Source organism: Schistocerca americana, chromosome 5 (genome assembly GCF_021461395.2).
Source record: "Schistocerca americana isolate TAMUIC-IGC-003095 chromosome 5, iqSchAmer2.1, whole genome shotgun sequence".
NCBI lineage: Eukaryota > Metazoa > Arthropoda > Insecta > Orthoptera > Acrididae > Schistocerca > Schistocerca americana.
The window spans coordinates 380,569,738-380,589,363 of NC_060123.1; positions in this window are offsets into that span (position 1 = coordinate 380,569,738).

Consider the following 19,626-nt stretch of genomic DNA (forward strand, 5'->3'; position numbering starts at 1 on the left):
TTTCATAACATTCGTCCAACAGATGTAAATTTATTCCCACTGCATCCTCGTTGTTGCACACGTAAATAGTTCTCACTGAACACTTTAGATCTGTCGCTGAGATCATTTCAACCACGCACCACATGTTTTGATACATACAAAGAACTTACAAACATATGAGTATCGCAGATGCTATGATATATCGTAACATATGACGATGATGTCCTATGTTTGGAAAGGATCATATATTTATTTACACAACTGTAATGCCTTTTACATTAGTACAGAAACATTGAATTTTTGAGTTGATACTGCTAAATTAATTATAAAGTTTTTTATATATATTTAGAGCTGTATAGGTAAAATAGTATATTATTTAATCACATTTAGCATCATGAGAATTATAGTAACATATAAATTTGCTACTTGAACTGCAGATAGGTGTACTAATATTATTTGCTTTGGAGGCTGGAAAGTAATTTTTGGAAATTTTTCAGGAAAGGGTGTTAGCTAACTCTGTTTGTTCGTTAAGGATAGAGTCTGGGGTGCTGTTTTTGTGTGTGTGTATTTCTAATTCTTCTAATATATTCATAGTGGCTTCTTTTTCTGCTACATGCAAAATTTTTAAGTTGTCCTCAATGTTCCCACTGAATGGTTTTCTTCAGCAATATGGGCTGCAAATGCTGATTTTTCCAAGTTACCAAGTCTTAGAGCATTAATATGTTCTTTGTATCTAATTTCAAAACTTCTGCCTGTCTGTCCAATGTAGAATTTTGGGCATGTATCACATTTTAAGTTTGTATATTCCTACTTTACATGAGGGACTCTTGTAGGTATTTACATCATGGATTACTTTATGTTGTAATTTATTGTTTATGGAAAAGCTGATTGTGATATTTTTCTTCTTTTTAAATAAGTTTGCTATTTGGTATCAAAGTGGGCCTGTGTATGGGAGAGTGGCATATTTAGATTTGGCTTCAGTGGCACACTGATTTGGCTTGAAGTGACTGCTGTCAAGTGGATCTGTAGTTTTTGTCTGCATTTTGTTGTGGAGTTTTTCTATTATTGTGGGTTTATACCCATTATTATGAGCAACTGTTTTAATTATATTGATTTCATTTTGTTGTTCTGTGTCACTCATTGGTAAGAATGTTTTGATATAGTGGGCAACAGGTTTTTAATTATGTGATAGTTGAATAAATGAATAAAATAATCTCTATGGGTTAAAATTATACCAATTACTCACTGGTTAAAAATGCATATTTTGCTCGTTTATATATTCACCAATGAATACCTCTTGCATTTGAACGTTAAAAATTCTTGGACTCATTTTTCGTCATTATACGACCATCGTAGGACGTTCTGCTATTATTAAAGGAGTAAAAGGGGTCTCGAAGAAACTGTAGGTCTGAAACGCAAAGAATTTGGAAGATCAGTTAAACATTACCATGAACATAAGTGGAATTAAATCTGGTGATGCTGATGGAATTAGGTGATCAAAGGAGATCTCAAAATTAATGGACGAATTTTGCTGCTTATGTAGAAAAGTAATTGTCGATATGCAGAAGTGAAGAGGATATCGCCGGCCGTGGTGGCCGAGCGGTTCTAGGCGCTACAGTCTGGAACCGCGCCACCGGTACTGTCGCAGGTTCGAATCCTGCCTCAGGCATGGATGTGTGTGATGTCCATTGGTTAGTTAGGTTTAAGTAGTTCTAGGGGACTGCTGACCTCAGAAGTTAAGTCCCATAGTGCTCAGAGACATATCTGAAGAGGATGTAAGATGACACGGAGCTATAGTGAGAAAATCTTTACTCTGAAAGGTAGATACGTTAAAGTCGAATATAAATATGAGTTTTCTGAAGTATTTTCTGCGTTTGTTAATTATGACTGTAGCGTTATCTGGAAGTGAAACGAGGAAAAGTAAGAACATAATAGAAACGTTTGAAATGGGGTGTTACATAACAGTTAGGTAACTAACTTGTGAAAAAGTACGGCATCGGATCGAGAGAGAAAAGAGTTTTATGGTGGAACTTGACTGAAAGAAGGGGTAGGTTGATAGGCTCCATACAGAAGCTCGAGGAATAGCTAATGTAGTCATGCGGGAGGGATCCAGGTAAAAGCTTTACAGCAAACATGTTTAAATGGTTGTACGTTGAAGTGATGTCACAGGGTGGAGGGACTTCCGCAGGATAGAGGACAGTGGAGCACAATTTCAAAACACGCTTCCTGACTGAAGACAGCTAGAAGTACATTTATAGGTACATCATTCTTGAGAACATCACTGTTCTGTGTGCTATAAATATCTCTTCACCACTAGACGGTGAAGAAATACAGAATAAGAAATTTACGTATTTACTGAGTCAAAGATTTAAATTAATGTTGTAAAATAATTCTAAAATATATGCTACCACATTCACCCGTCATTTGTCGATCTGCCATAGCAAACCCGGCTGAGCAGGAACCGACACACTAGCTTGTTTCGTCTTCCTTACTAGCATACTCGTATTGTGGTATGATACTTTCTAGTTGGCTGTAAAGGGTGGTCCCTCTGCAGTGCTTCGAATTGACTGTGAAAGATTTTCACCTCGAAAAGACGTCGGCAGCAGACACGCCGGTCCATTCAGTCGTATGCATAACGAGGTGTTTGGCTCGCCATTGTACATCTGTGGCTCATCTTCGAAGGAACTGCGTGACCACTGGCGGCAGAAGTTCTCCAGCAACAGTGGAGGTATCTGTAACTTTATAGAGTTCGGCTAACTTCACTTAGAAAAGAGGTCGGTAGCAGACGCACCGATCTTTTCAGTGACACGCTAACGAGATGTTTGTCCCCTCCACTCCTCCCCAGTCCGCGATTGTGAATCACCTTCCGAGAAACTGCGTGATAACTGGCGCCAGATGTTCGCCAGAAATAGTAGGGGTGAGGAGATATTTGTTACGTTCAGACAGTTCTGCCAACTTCACAGGCATTAGTACCGAAAATGTCATTGCTCCCCAGAGAAATGTCAATTACTCACATGAAGACTGTACGTCACGAATAACTGGAGGACTGATGTGACCCCTGCCATATTCAAAGTCGATCCTAGGAAGCTTTTACACGATTGGGCAGATGTTTGCTAGCGAAAGGGAAGAGGCCCCGTAGAAACGTGACGTAGTAGTAATTAAGTGAAAATGTCTGAAGCAGCCTTATTGGAAGATATGAATACTTTCAATCAGCAGCACTTCAAATAATAGAGGAAAACAGAATCACTAGAAAAATATGAACGAGAAGAGATTGGACATCTTTCACTTTTTGAGCTTAGTTGGCTTACTGGTTTGCGTGACTGATTTCTCACTGAATATTTCTGCTGAGAAGTGTGATGACGTAAGTCGTAGGACGTCAGCTTCTCGTCTCCACTGGTGAGCTTGGGGACATACACATTCCCTGTGCTTGTTATGCATTCAGACGCTCATACCCCGTCCATATGGAGGTGGTTCATTAGCCTCATGAGGTGAAACTAAATGCGAAGAGTCAGCAGCCTCTGCCGACAGGGACAGCACATCTGGAGGAACGTTCATGTACCTCCTGGTAATGCTTTAGAACTTCTGAGCGCAAGCTGTCGTTCAGCCAACCCGCATATAGCGGCTTCAACACAATGTATCTCTACACGTCCATGCGCATAAAAACTGCGAACGTTGTACTACCTCACGACAAAGATGTTACGTTATTTACTTGGAACTATTAGCATAGTAATGCATTAAAAGTATCAATCGATGGCTCTCCATTGACTACATGATTTGGCACACAATGAAAGACTCAATTTATCTCTGCATTACCGAGGCCTGTAGCAGAGACAAGACATTTCATTGTTCTGGTCTGAAGCCAGACTTCTCACATATAGGTTTATTTATAGATTTCTTGAGACAATACGAAATGTTTTTCAGTATTCAGTCAATTCAAAGACGTATTCACCAACCAAATTTTGTTGTTGATGTTACTATACCAGTGAGAAGCTTTACACCCCTCGCTATTACGTTTCCTAATACCATTACATCATTTCTCTTGAGCCACTGATATGTGAAAACACTAAACTGTTTCGGTGCTTTCCGTTCTGAATTTCCATGTTATGCAGACAGCGAAATTTTTTTATCTCTAACTCATGCTTACAGACGTATAACCGACTGACATGACGTTGTCAAACAGACTAAAAACTCTAATTTCAGGAAGCAATGTATTTGTCTTTATTTATCGCTACCTGATTGGCCTTTTTCTATTCTTTATCGACGGATTTTTGCTAATACGAGGTGTGGCTAGAAAAAAACCGGACCAATGCTGGAAAAAACATTTATTTACAATTATTTACAATTTCATGTTATCTCCTTCAATGTACTCTCCTCCTCGGTCTCTACACCGCTCCATACGAATTTTCCACTGTTCATAGCAATGCTACAGATCATTTTCGGTAAGTCCATTCATTACTTCCGTCGCTTTTTCTTTTACTGCTTCAACAGTCTCAAATCTAGTTCCTTTCAAAGCTGACTTGGCTTTAGGGAAAAGAAAAAAGTCACAGGGGGCCAAATCAGGTGAGTAGGGTGGATAATCTAAGATGGGAATGTTGTGTTTTGCCAAAAACGTCTTCACTGACAACGCACTGTGAGCTGGGGCATTGTCTTGGTGAAGGATCCATGACTTTTTTCTCCACAAATCGTTCCGTTTTCTCCGTACTCGCTCACGTAGGGTAGCCAGGACGCTAATGTAGTAATGCTGATTCACTGTTTGTCCCTCTGGTACCCAATCAATGTGCACAATCCCTTTGATGTCAAAAAAAAAAAACAATCATCATTGCCTTGAATTTCGATTTTGACATTCGTGCTTTTTTTTGTCGTGGAGAACCAGGAGTTTTCCAATGCATCGATTTTCGTTTAGTTTCGGGATCGTAAGTAAAAAACAACGATTCATCGCAAGTACTAACATTTTGTAAGAAGGTGGGATCACTTTCAATGTTTTCCAGGATGTCAGAACAAATCATTCTTCGGCGTTCCTTCTGTTCAATTGTGAGACACTTTGGAACCATTTTTGAACACACTTTGTTCATGTTGAAACTTTCATGAAGAATCTGCCTAACACTTTCCTTGTCAACTCCTGTTAACTCATACACTGCTCTGATAGTTAAACGGCGATCTTGTCGAACAAGTTTACCGATTTTTTCAATGTTTGCATCAGTTTTTGCTGACAATGGTCTGCCAGTGCGAGTGTCATCACTGGTGTCTTCGCGGCCGTCTTTAAATCGTTTAAACCACTCAAACACTTGTGTTCGCGATAAACAATCATCGCCGTACACTTGTTGTAACATTACAAACGTTTCACTTGCAGATTTTCCTAGTTTGAAACAAAATTTGATGTTAACACGCTGTTCTTTCTGTACACTCTACATTTTCCGACGCACAGACAAAACGTCAACTACTTAAAACAGACGCCACGGGCAGACTGAGTGCAGGAGGCAGATGAAACTCGAGCAGTAGGCGGAGCGAGAGTCACGTGACAGGCCACGCGACTTTCAGCCTTATTGCATTCGTTTTATTGTTTCATCAGTACTAGGCCGGTTTTTTTGTAGCCACACCTCGTAGTCCTAAGATCTTATTTGTCATGAGGTATTACCTTTACTTAGCACAAAAGATGTTTTTAATCGACATTACACCAGGCCAGAGTCTATATAAAAGCAGAGAGAAAACTATATTAGCGGCAGATTCTCATCCCAAGGTTGCGCACTCACAAATTTTTGATTCGTATAAGCATGTTACTCCGAAGGTTAACCTACATTCTTTGATCACGAGCAACTTAAACCTGCGTTGCTGTAATTCCATGATAATTAGAACGAAGGTCTCTATTTGAGTTGCGTCTTTTCTGCTGCTCTACAACTCAGCTTCCGACATATTTTTCCGTTCCCTCATTCAAGCGTTGTTTCATAATAGAGTACTTCCTATTCAGAATAGCCGTACGTAAAACATTTTTAAAACATTTGAACTAGTACAGCTTCGTTTACTTCTTAAATTAAAATGTTCTGGATTCATTGAGATAAGTTTTTGTTAGAGATAATCGTTGTTATTAAAAAGAGTATGTGTTTATAGTTACTTAAGTTACGGTGGTTTTCAACAGTGGTTACCTCAGTGCAACTGGTCGATGTTCGTCTATGTGATATGCAGTATTACCAGGAAACCTTGTCTGTACAGCTGATATCACTCGCCGCCATTCATTCTATTTGTGTGATATTTCCCCCCAGAGAAGACCCTTCTTTCGATTACGTTGAAACACATCCGCATTCCCCGGAGCCTCTTCCATAGCGCGCACCCGTCCTCTCCGGGTTAATGACTTGCTGAAGTCTAAATCTCGTTCACTCGCGGTGTTCTGTCTGCTAAAACAGTCAATCTGTGTAACGGAAGCGTGAGGAGTCTCTTACGGGTACCCTCAAGCTTTGACGGTGCTGGCCACTCAGAACTCTGGCCGTGAAAATCATTGTTCAACGTCTCGTGCAACCAAGGAGAGCCCACTTTCTCTGCTGATTCTGCTCTTGGTAGACAGCAGTAATGTAGACGCTTGTCTTGTGATTTCGAGATGCGCGTATTCAACCATTAAGAACGCTGTGAGGTAGCAGCAAAACTTACGTGTATTCAGGTGGTACTTACGTTGTGGGAATTTAAAAGCTCTATTGGGTTATGCAGAACCGGGTTCCCTTCTCGAGTTACATTTGACTTTGAACTTGCCGAGGGGAACATCGCACCTGGTTCTCCCTTTCGATTTTCTTGGAACGCATGATGATCAGTCTCCGCTTCTAGCTTAACCACTCTAAGTGACTTACCAACAGTTTTAGTCACTAGTAAGATCATGTTACAGAAGTATGTAACACTGTTTTTAATCACTTTGTAGGATGATAGCTGCTGTGGATGCTAAATGGTTGTCTTTCAGGAAGTGTACAGTTGATTTTATATACCTCTTTCCGGCTTCAAGGAGGCGTGATTGTTAAAAATGATTCACCACGAGGTGTGTGAAACTTATTGCATTATGCAAAGGACAAGGTCGCTGATTCTACTTAGTAGTCTGCTTAAGAAAATCTCTGCTTTGGTTCCATCCTCACAACGTTAGAGATTTGCGAGACAATGTAACGAAGCTCACGGCCCATTCTGCAATACATAATTAATTCCTATGTGCGCATAAAACATCATCCGAAATTGTGCTAAAAGCATTCTCTGAAAATTATTACGAGCAGTTACTTGATGAGCCCAAGCGAATAGTAAACTTTTGTGAAAACTCGTAGCAACAAATAATCCTGAGTTAATAACGAGCATCAAAACGGATACAGGAATTAGTGAACACGGTTTTGTTGTAGTGAGACCGAATATTTTAACCCTCAGATCCTCCAAAAACAATCAAAAATATACCTGTTCAAAAAGAAGGAGGAGGAGATTAGTGCTTAACGTCCCGTCGACAACGAGGCCATTAGAGACGGAGCGCAAGCTCGGGTTAGGGAAGGACGGGGAAGAAAATCGGCCGTGCCCTTTCAAACGAACCATCCCGGCATTTGCCTGTAAGGATTTAGGGAAATCACGGAAAACCTAAATCAAGATGGCCGGAGACGGGATTGAACCGTCGTCCTCCCGAATGCGAGTCCAGTTGCTAACCACTGCGCCACCTCGCTCGGTCCCTATTCAAAAAAGCAGATATAAATTCACTTGACGCCTTCCTGGGAGACAATCTCCACTTGTTCCAAATTAACATTATAAAGGTAGACAAGGTGTGGCTTGAATTCAAGGAAATAGTATCGACAGCAACTGAGAGATTTATACCAAATAAATTGCTCAGTGAACGTAGCTAATGAACTGCACTATTTGAAACCGAGCGAATATTGCACACAACATCGTTTACTACCAAGCTAGTGTCATCAGCAAACATTTACCCAAGATACTAGAGGGCATATCATCTTTATAAATAACGAACAGGAGTGGCCCCTACACTGATCCCTGGGCACCCTCCACTTGACTGTACCTCACTCAGACGCCACATCACAGCCATTCTCGACATAGAGAATAATGACCTTTTGCTGTCTGTTGCTAAAGTAAGAGATAAACCAATTGCGAGCTACTTCCCGTATTCCATAATGGTCCAACTTCTGGAGCAATATTTTGCGATCGGCACAGTCAAATGCCTTAGTTAAACCAAAAAATATGCCTAGCGTTCGAAATCTTTTATTTAACCCATCCAGTACCTCACAGAGATTATGAGAGTCCTTAGTCTTCAGTGTCTTAAATATTGGCACTATCTCCCCATTGTCTGTATTACACAGGAATATTTCAGACATCAACCTCGAAAAGGTATTTGCCAAGAAAGTTATATGATTTCCTGTAGAAACTTAATTTTATGTAATTCACCAGGAATGCTCAGAAAATGGTTGTTAAATACTGTACATATATCTTACTTGCCAATAACAGAAATATTTTTACTACGAACTGACTTTATATCGTCGACCTTGTGCTGCTGACCAGACACTTCCTTCACACCCGACCATGTGATTTTAGTTTTATCCTGTGAATTAGCTATTCTATTTAAATACCACATACTCTTTGTCTTCCTAATAACATTTTAAGCATCTTGCAATGCTGTTTGTAATGGGCTACTGTAGCTTGATTGTGACTACTTCTGACATTTTGATATAATTCCCGCTTTGTTCTACATCATATCCTTATCACACTAGTCAGTCAACCTGGATGTATATTACTGCCGGTGCCCCGTTTAGAACGTTGTAATGGAAGCAACTCTCAGAGAGCATGAGAAATGTGTTAAGGAAAGCATTATATTTATCATCTACGTTATCGGCACTATAAACATCCTGCCACTTTTTTTTTTTTTTTTTTTTTTGAAAGTACAAAAGCCTTTTGGTGTTAAAATTTGTGCATCATGGTCTACTAGGCCATTCATCCTCTTACTAACTGAATTCCCGTCTAGTAATGAGCAATGAATAAAAATATAATCTATGGCTGTGCTACTGTTACCCTTCACAGTAGTAGGAAAACACACAGTCTGCATGAGATCATATGAATTTAGGAGATCTACCAACATCCTTTTTCTTATTTATTTTTATATTTATATTGAAGTCACCACATATAACTAATTTCTGGGCCCGCATCTCGTGGTCGTGCGGTAGCGTTCTCGCTTCCCACGCCCGGGTTCCCGGGTTCGATTCCCGGCGGGGTCAGGGATTTTCTCTGCCTCGTGATGGCTGGGTGTTGTGTGATGTCCTTAGGTTAGTTAGGTTTAAGTAGTTCTAAGTTCTAGGGGACTGATGACCATAGATGTTAAGTCCCATAGTGCTCAGAGCAATTTGAACTAATTTCTGGTACTTCCTACAAAGTGATTCAAGAACCCTCTGCAGCTTGAACAGAAATGCTCTGAAGTCATGGTTAGGGACCTATAAACAACAACAATTATAAATTTAGTTTCACTAAATTCAATTGGCTATGCACAACATTCAAAATCTGTTCAGTTCAGTGCCGTGATACGTCTATGGACTCAAATGGCTAAATGGAATGCTGTTTTTTTACGAACACAGTCACTCCCCCACCAAGCAAGGAACTACTTGAAAGAAGTTATCATATGCTCTTTACAAAATGTGACACCAGACACTCTGTCTGCGAGCGCGGGCTTCATTCGGTTGTAAGTGGGTCTGCCTTCCATACTAATGAACATGCTGTTTTATCTTGGATAAAAAAAAGACGGAAAATGACCGCTCGTGTGTGCCGTGCTGACTTTCTTCGCATGTGTAATAACAAAAAAACTTGCCGTTTTATAAGCATGTCTTCTGCTGTTTGTCGATATACCGAAGTAAGCTGATATGCCCTTTTGTTACCTGAAAATATGCATTGGACGTATTTTTTATGTAATTTACGTAATTATAAAATACATTTTAATTACCCGTCGTTGACGCTGAATAGAATACGAAAAGAACGAGAAGTCAAGAGGTCAATAACGGTTTGAAATACATCTGGAATGAACGTGCGCAGCGAGCGAAACAAAAAAAAGCAACTCTGTACTGAACTAACTAGGAGCAGGCGGAAGTGCAACTGCGACCAGTGCCCGCGGGAAGAAGCACGTGTCCGGCCGGGGGAGACCGAGACCGAGACAGAGACCGATCGATTCCCGTTCCCGGTAACTATAAACAGAAAGCCGAGACCGAAGTGAACTATGACAGACCGTTTCTTAGAATTCGTTCATCGCTTCTTCCGTTCATCTTGGTGAACCGTTCCTTCGGACCCGTTAGTTCACGAACGATCCGTCTCTAATGTAAAATACTATGCATGAGCAGCGCCTAATAGACGGAGGGGGTTCAACATCCGGTCAGTTCTAGTCATTCCACCAGGAAGAAGGTATACGGCAAGTGTTGTCTGTTGTTCAACCATGCCTAGACGGTCAATACCGCGGTTCGATCGCGTCCGTATTGTTACTTTGTGCCAGGAAGGGCACTCAACAAGGGAAGCATCCAGGCGTCTCGGAGTGAAACGAAGCGATGTTGTCCGGACATGGAGGAGCTACAGAGAGACAGGAACTGTCGATGAAATGCCTCGCTCAGGCCGCCCGAGGCCTACTACTGCAGTGGATGACCGCTGCCTACGGATTATGGATCAAAGGAACCCTGACAGCAACGCCACCATGTTGAATAATGCTTTTCGTGCAGTACAGGACGTCATGGTACGACTCAAACTGTGCGCAATAGGCTGCATGATGCGCAACTTCACTCCCGACTTCCATGGCGAGGTCCATCTTTGCCAGATTGTTCTCCAGAAATGAATCCAATCGAACATGACTGGGGTAAATTGAAAAGGGCTGATTATGGACGATGTGACCCACCAACCACTCAGAGTGATCTACGCCGAATCGCCGTTGAGGAGTGGGACAATCTGGACCAACAGTGCCTTGTTGCACTTGTGGATAGTAAGCCACGACGAATACAGGCATGCATCAGTGCAAGAGGACGTGCTACTGGGTGTTAGACGTACCGATGTTTACAGCAATCTCGACTATAGCCTCTGAAGGTCTCGTTGTATGGTGGCACAACAGGCAATGTGTGGTTTTCATGAGCAGTAAAAAGGGCGGAAATGATGTTTACGTTGATCTGTGTTCCAATTTTCTGTACAGGTTGCGGAACACTCAGAACCGAGCTGATGCAAAACTTTCAGAAGTGGCTCTGAGCACTATTGGACTCAACTGCTGAGGTCATTAGTCCCCTAGAACTTAGAACTAGTTAAACCTAACTAACCTAAGGACATCACAAACACCCATGCCCGAGGCAGGATTCGAATCTGCGACCGTAGCGGTCTTGCGGTTCCAGACTGCAGCGCCTTTAACCGCACGGCCACTTCGGCCGGCGCAAAACTTTCTTTGATGTGTCTACTTTAAGTGTGTTTTCTAATGTGATTCCCTAAGAAGCAAATGATTTAATGCAACTTTATTCCCTTACTCTTGGTTTGCCTTTATTGATATTTCTCTTCTATCCTAAGACACGTCCATTCCTTTCAATTGCTCTTCCAAGTGATTTGATGTATCTGTCAGAATTACAATATCATCAGTAAACCTCCAAATATTTATTTCTTCTCGATGAACTTTAATTCCTTGTGTTATAGATACATAAAATATATTAAATATTTGTATTCAGGTAGATGTATTTGTAATATCTGAGGTTCTTACGCTTATTACCAACTGTAATGATCAAATGGAAATAATAAAATGAGAAAGTGCATATTTTCATAGACCTACCTTACAATGGGAATCCTTATCGGTGCATCAAGACAATCATGGACTGGCGACGTTTGTTATATTTCTTGCAACTGCATTCACTGGCGCATATGGAGTATTTCATTGGCAATATCTCGTCAGAGGCGAACACATTTACCTGATAATCTTCAACTTCTCTCTGTTTGTATATTGTAGTGGAACCGGGGTTTATTCGTTTATCTGTATGAACAAATGGCGATCTACGCGTCACTCATTCCTTGATGGTCTGGAGTAGGTTTGGTTTCTGTGACTGTCTCCAACGTTGCAGCCTTGGCGATGGCAGAAGCGCCCCTCCATTCAAGTCTGTAACTCAAAACCCAGCTAGACTCAGAAAACATGGTGTGGAATAACTCTAATGATTTTGGCTTGCAGCAGACTGCAGCTGTGTTCTCATGGACACATGGTAAACAAGGTTATTTTTGCGGGATATCCTTTGTGCTAAGACTTCTTGACCTGTCAGGAAAGCTTGTGAGATTACGTGAAATTAGGAAAGTACGAGAGACGTGCTGACAAAAGCGAAGGTGTAAGAACGGGTAGTGATATAGTCCTGATTAGCTCAGATAGTAATAAAACTGTTTGTTATAGGCCTTCTTCAGAGTTAGAGTCATGGTGCAGCACCAAGTTGTAATCTGCAGAAAAGTTCCCGCAGTTCTAAGTTTGTCCGTAACTTGTGGTATTGCAAGAGTTTCTATCCATTTCTTTCGAATTATGTATAACTTCCAGGGATTTCATATATTCTTCATAGGCCTGTTACTTGGTGACTGAATGCAGGCATAAGTATACCTCTTCGTCTTAGAAAAGAATAATGTCCAAGAATATGAAAAATAATTTGCGTAAGACTCACAATAATCTGAATGCAAATACTGAAGGAAATAAATCTTCTTCTCGGGAAGTGATTAGTCGACTGAAAAGAATTGTTCTTAATGTGATAGTGCAGGAGATCCACAGCGTCGTCTTACAGTCAGGAGTATCAGTTAACCTAGTGAGGCAGATACAACATGATAAAGTGCTTCAAATTAACTGTAGTCAATAGTTGACATAAAAAAATACTCGGAAATGGTTCATTACCACGCTGTCAAGAAACTTGAATCAAGTACGTGGTAAGGGTGCCAGGCCAATCATACGATATTTGGTACACCTACACATTTATGAGCTCTGAGAGATGAAGTAGTGAAGGCAGCAGAGGATCAAGTAGGTAAAAAGGCGAGGGCTAATAGAAACCCTTGGGTAACAGAAGAAATATTGAATTTAGTTGATGAAAGGAGAAAATGTAAAAATGCAGTAAATGAAGCAGGCAAAAGGGAATACAAACGTCTCAAAAATGAGATCGACAGGAAGTGCAAAATGGCTAAGCAGGGATGGCTAGAGGACAAATGTAAGGATGTAGAGGCTTGTCTTACTAGGGGTAAGATAGATACTGCCTACAGCAAAATTAAAGAGACCTTTGGAGAGAAGAGAACCACCTGTATGAATATCAAGAGCTCAGATGGAAACCCAGTTCTAAGCAAAGAAGGGAAAGCAGAAAGGTGGAAGGAGTATATAGAGGGTCTATACAAGGGCGATGTACTTGAGGACAATATTATGGAAATGGAAGAGGATGTAGATGAAGACGAAATGGGAGATTAGATACTGCGTAAAGAGTTTGACAGAGCACAGAAAGACCTGAGTCGAAACAAGGCCTCGGGAGTAGACAACATTCCATTAGAACTACTGATGGCCTTGGGAGAGCCAGTCATGACAGAACTCTACCATCTGGTGAGCAAGATGTATGAGACAGGCGAAATACCCTCAGACTTCAAGAAGAATATAATAATCCCAATCCCAAAGAAAGCAGGTGTTGACAGATGTGAAAATTACCGAACTATCAGTTTAATAAGTCACAGCTGCAAAACACTAACGCGAATTATTTACAGACGAATGGAAAAACTGGTAGAAGCGGACCTCGGGGAAGATCAGTTTGGATTCCGTAGAAATGTTGGAACACGTGAGGCAATACTAACCATACGACTTATCTTAGAAGGAAGATCAAGAAAAGGCAAACCTACGTTTCTAGCATTTGTAGACTTAGAGAAAGCTTTTGACAATGTTAACTTGAATACTTTCTTTCAAATTCTGAAGGTGGCAGGTATAAAATACAGGGAGCGAAAGGCTATTTACAATTTGTATAGAAACCAAATGGCAGTTATAAGAGTCGAGGGGCATGAAAGGGAAGCAGTGGTTGGGAAGGGAGTGAGACAGGGTTGTAGCCTCTCCCCGATGTTATTCAATCTGTATATTGAGCAAGCAGTAAAGGAAACAAAAGAAAAATTCGGAGTAGGTATTAAAATTCATGGAGAAGAAGTAAAAACTTTGAGGTTCGCCGATGACATTGTAGTTCTGTCAGAGACAGCAAAGAAGGACTTGGAAGAGCAGTTGAACGGAATGGACAGTGTCTTGAAAGGAGGATATAAGATGAACATCAACAAAAGCAAAAGGAGGATAATGGAATGTAGTCAAATTAAATCGGGTGATGCTGAGGGAAGTAGATTAGGAAATGAGACACTTAAAGTAGTAAAGGAGTTTTGCTATTTAGGGAGTAAAATAACTGATGATGGTCGAAGTAGAGAGGATATAAAATGTAGACTGGCAATGGCAAGGAAATCGTTTCTGAAGAAGAGAAATTTGTTAACATTGAGTATAGATTTAAGTGTCAGGAAGTCGATTCTGAAAGTATTTGTATGGAATGTAGCCATGTATGGAAGTGAAACGTGGACGATAACTAGTTTGGACAAGAAGAGAATAGAAGCTTTCGAAATGTGGTGCTACAGAAGAATGCTGAATATAAGGTGGGTAGATCACGTAACTAATGAGGAGGTATTGAATAGGATTGGGGAGAAGAGAAGTTTGTGGCACAACTTGACTAGAAGAAGGGATCGGTTGGTAGGACATGTTCTGAGGCATCAAGACATCACCAATTTAGCATTGGAGGGCAGCGTGGAGGGTAAAAATCGTAGAAGGAGACCGAGAGATGAATACACTAAACAGATTCAGAAGGATGTAGGTTGCAGTAGGTACTGGGAGATGAAGAAGCTTGCACAGGATAGAGTACCATGGAGAGATGCATCAAACCAGTCTCAGGACTGAAGACCACAACAACAACAACAACACATTTATGAGGAAAAGGGCTGCAACTATAGCTGAAGAAGTACTGAACGGTACTAATGTAGTTCATAGAAAGGTGAGCAGAACGTTAAGCTGATTGTTCGATACTTCTCGCACTTATCAGCTCTTGCTGTCTTCGGAATTAGTGGATGATATTATTCAGAAACGTTGATGAGATGTCGCCTGTCTCAGCGGTTGTACACACCAGCTTCCCCTAGTAACTTTTAAAATTCCGATTGAGTGTTATCTATCCCTTCTGCTAATCTGATCTTAAGATACTCAAAGCTCTTTTAAATTACGATTCTATTACTAGATCCCCTATATCTAATTTTCGACTCCTGTTTCTTCTTCCATCACACTTTCAGGCAGTTCCTCCACCTCATAAACGCCTTCAGTACACTCTTTCTGCCTATCGTCTCTCTCTCCTCTTCATTTAAAATTGTGATCCCCTTCCACTCTCAATGATTCTCCTTTGATTACCATTTCACCGAAAGTTGCTTTGTCCATACTATATGCTGAACCAGTCCTTTCGACGAAGATATCTCTTTTGATATTTTCACACCCCTCCTGCAGGCATTCAGCCTTGGATTTTCTACACTTTTTATTCATATAATTCTGAAGTGATTTATATTCTGTCCAAATATTTTTGTACCATCTCCTTTCGTCGATCAGTTGTATTATTTCGCCGATTGCCCCAGGCTTCTTCACAGTTATTTTCCTTGTACCTACGTTAGTCTTTCCAACACCTGTGATTGATCTTTTGAGAAGTATCCACCCTTCTTCAACTGAACTCCCTACTGTGGTATTCCACATCGCGGTATCCACAACTTGCACTTCAGACGCGTCTCATTACTCCTCAGTAATTTCATATCCCACATCCTACCACAGCGGTTTAGTCGGATGATTTCCTAGGCCAAGATTTAATCTACGTGATAACTAAATTATTATCTGCGTCTTAATGTAGTACTTGTACATCTTACAATACAGTATCTGGTTTGACAAGTTCACCTGAAGCTTCAGCCATAGAAAATGATGTCGGCTGCAGTAGGTGGGGCCTCTAACTAAGGCTAAGCCCTTGCATGTCCGACACTGTATTGACTTCAGCGTGAAGCCACTGATATGCTGAAACGTAGGCCTGGTCTTCAGAAGCGCTTTCCAATTGCGTTTGCGGAATGCAGCGAGGACTCACTAATGTCTGTGGTATCGATTCCCGTTACCATCTTTGGTGTGGCATCGGGATCTATGGGCGATACCGCACAAACAGCGTGAAATGGGACTCATTCGACGAAAGGGCTTTCTTCCGTTTCTCCAAAGCGTTGGTTTTATGGCCCTGGCACCATGTTTTCCTGTTACAGGCAGCTGCATCATTGAATTGTGGCTCGGGATTCCCAGTTCACACAGCAGTCCCTTGGCGTTGTTTTGGTGCTGACTGCGTGTACAAGTGCGATACTCAGTTCTGCAGTGACTTCTGCAATTGCCGTTGTCTTCCTCGTTAGTCTGGCAGGATCACTCAACACACACTTTCGTCCTCTTTGTGACTTAACGAATTATGTTTCCCCTGTATGCGGTATAAATCTTCTATATTGTATCTTTTGAAACAGTAAACCCTTCGGCTAACGTGGTTATGGGAGCACTAACCATACGAACGCCAACAATTCTCCCAAGTCCAAAATCGCTTAGCTGTGACATAATGTTCTCACAACCATGCAGAACACTGTTCCGACCACGAATGGCACTTATAACTTACTGAGGACATTGCACAGGAACGGGTCGTGGATAAATACAGCAGTGCAACCTGCAGGATTGAGTAGCATCTACATTTATATGAAGCGTGCTTTTCTCGAGGTGTTTGCAGTTTTTGTCCATCCTCTGTAAGATTCCAAACCTATAATCCCGTGGACAAACTTCTTTTGAGGTAAATGGTTGTTCAGGGTTGCAGACCCTAAGATCCGTCTTATAATCAAATTGACTCCTTATAACACTTCAGTCCTCAATTGTTTCGTGGAGATAATCAAGCTTCAGCAACTGTTGTCTTCCTCTACAGCTTTTACCTCTGTAGCTCCCTCTAGTATCATGTAACTTATTCCCTGATGATTTCACACGTGTCCTATCATCCATTCCCCTCAGCTTCTCAATTTTTTCCATATGTTCATGCTTTGCCGATTCTGGAGAGAACCTGTTCATTTCGTACCTTGTCGGCCCACATATCTCTCAACATTCTTCTGTAGCGCCAAATTTTAAACGCTTCGATTGTGTTCCGTTCCGGTTACACTACTGTCAATGTTCCATTACCGTACAATGCAGTGCTCTCAACGTATGTTCTCAGAAATTGCTTCCTCAAACTAATGCCTATATCTGATACTAAAAGATTTGTTTTGACCAGGAATACTCTCTTTGAAAGTGCTAGTCCGTATTTTATGTTCTCCTTGCTTCGTCCTTCGTGTGTTATTTGGCTTCCGAGGTAGTAGAATTCCTTCACATTGTCTATTTCGTTATCATTTTTGACCCTAAGCTTCTCGCTCTTTGCATTTCTGCTACTTCACATGAATTTCGTCTTTGTTCAATTTACTTTCAGTTCATAATCAGTACTCATTAGTCTGATCATCCCATTCAACAGATTTGTAATTCTTCTCCACCATCACTGAGGATACGAATGTGATCAACGAATGTTGTCACTGATATTGTTTCCCTCTGAATTCTAATCCCCTTCTTCTATCTTCTTTTATTTCTGTCATTGCATCTGTACAGACTGATATGCAGGGGCAAAAGATCGCCGTGCCATACCAAAGTCGGCAACGCGATTCTATACCACAGATATTAACGAGGGCTCGCTGCAATGCGCAACGCCCTATGGAAGGCGCTTTTGAAGAGCGCGCCTTCCTCTCAGCATAGCAGCGGCTTCACGTTGATGGCAATATAGTAATGAGCTGCAACGGCTCAGCCCTATATCGAGGCCTCAGGTACAGCAGCCAACACCATTGTCTAGGACCAATGAGTAGCTGAGCTTCAGGTGAACTTCTGTTGATGTTAATGTTAAACATTGTACTTCAAGAGAATCCTTCGTTAATTAGTGCATCAAGTGTTGCTTTGGTAGTCTATGAAAACTGTAAATTATCCACTATTACTGCGGCAAAGAAGTGTGTCGAAAGTAGGTAAGTCTGTTTGCATTTACGTAATAAAGTCAACTAATATCTCATCTGTTGTAGTTAGACGTGAACCCTCTCTCAGAGCACTCAAAGAGCTCACAGTTGTGGCAAGACGATTGTGGTTTCGTCTGGTCACAGCAGTTTCCAACTTCTAGACGAGATTCCGAACGAATGGTGATACATGACGGAAGATGTGGAGATCATATGGGCAGCCATATCGTGATATTACATATTCCCCATGTTCACTCTGCAATGTTGCATTACTGCCAAGAGTTACGTGACCATTTTGGCTGACCTGGTCCATCCCATGGTCAAATGTTTGTCTGCCAATGGTGATGCTGTGTTCCAAAACTAATTTTATAAGTTTCTGCTGAAAACCGGATACTGAAATATTTCTTCCAATTTGAGTTTGATATAACGCATGTACGTTCAGCAGAGAAAGATCCACGAAATTAAAAAAAATACTTTTTGACACCACTTTACAGTTTCTAGTACACATTCAATTGAACTTAGCATCATGACACTCCTGTTGAAGGCCCTATATTTTCAATGTAGCTTGCGATGCAAGCTAGTTCTCTACTTGTTCATTCATACTTCTGTCAGTTTCGTCAGTCGCTATAATTTCATTTTCATGAAGAGTTGCAAGCATCCTCACTTTCCGCTTATCCTGTCGCTTGAGAGCAAGAAGTTTATTTGTTGACATAAACTCGATCTCACCTGCTTTAAGTTTTCTCGATAAAGCAAGCATGGTTTTATGGTTTTCCTTTAGAGTTCCATAAGCATTAGTCACACTGTTCTGCAGATAAGAAAAAATCACCGCGTTAAAGTACCAATTGTCAACATACAATAAATGATCTTTGCAAAAGTAACAGTCAAGTAAAGTAGGAACACAGCTTCGAGGTATTCCAACATGCACATCAACATCAGTTTCCTTTTTTACTCCATTGCTCCACCCACATTAATATGAAGCCAATAACATATCTAGGTTCAACAATCACACAACACAAAAAAAAATAAAAAATTACGCCAGATCTACAGCATTTGGATGAAATTTATTGTTTGGAGAACTCATGAACTTTGTAGAGAACCAAACTTTCGTCAATACGTAAATTTTTAAAACGAAGGAAAGCATTTGGAAACACTTTTCTTAGACACGCAGTCCGCATAATTTTCCGGATTTTGTCATCTCCAGGGTCCTTGAAGTGTGACGTTCTTAGTAACAGACGGTACCTATCTCTTGGAATGATTTACGCTAACATTGGAGTAGACAGTAACTTATCGTTGGCCCCATAAAATTTTATTTCATATTTTCTCAGCTGAATAATTAGAAAATCTACGGCAAGGAAACTTTTATGTTCATCACTATTTGTGTTTGTCCAATGTAGCAGTCTTTGTTCTCCACTGGCGTCGTTGCAAAGGCAATCATCATATAAATTATATTGTTAGATTACATTGTCTTGGCTAAAAAATACTTGTAAGCAATCACATACAGTAGACGAATCGTATAAATTGACGATTTTGCAACCGGATTGAGTATTATCGAAATTATATACTCTGAGGTCT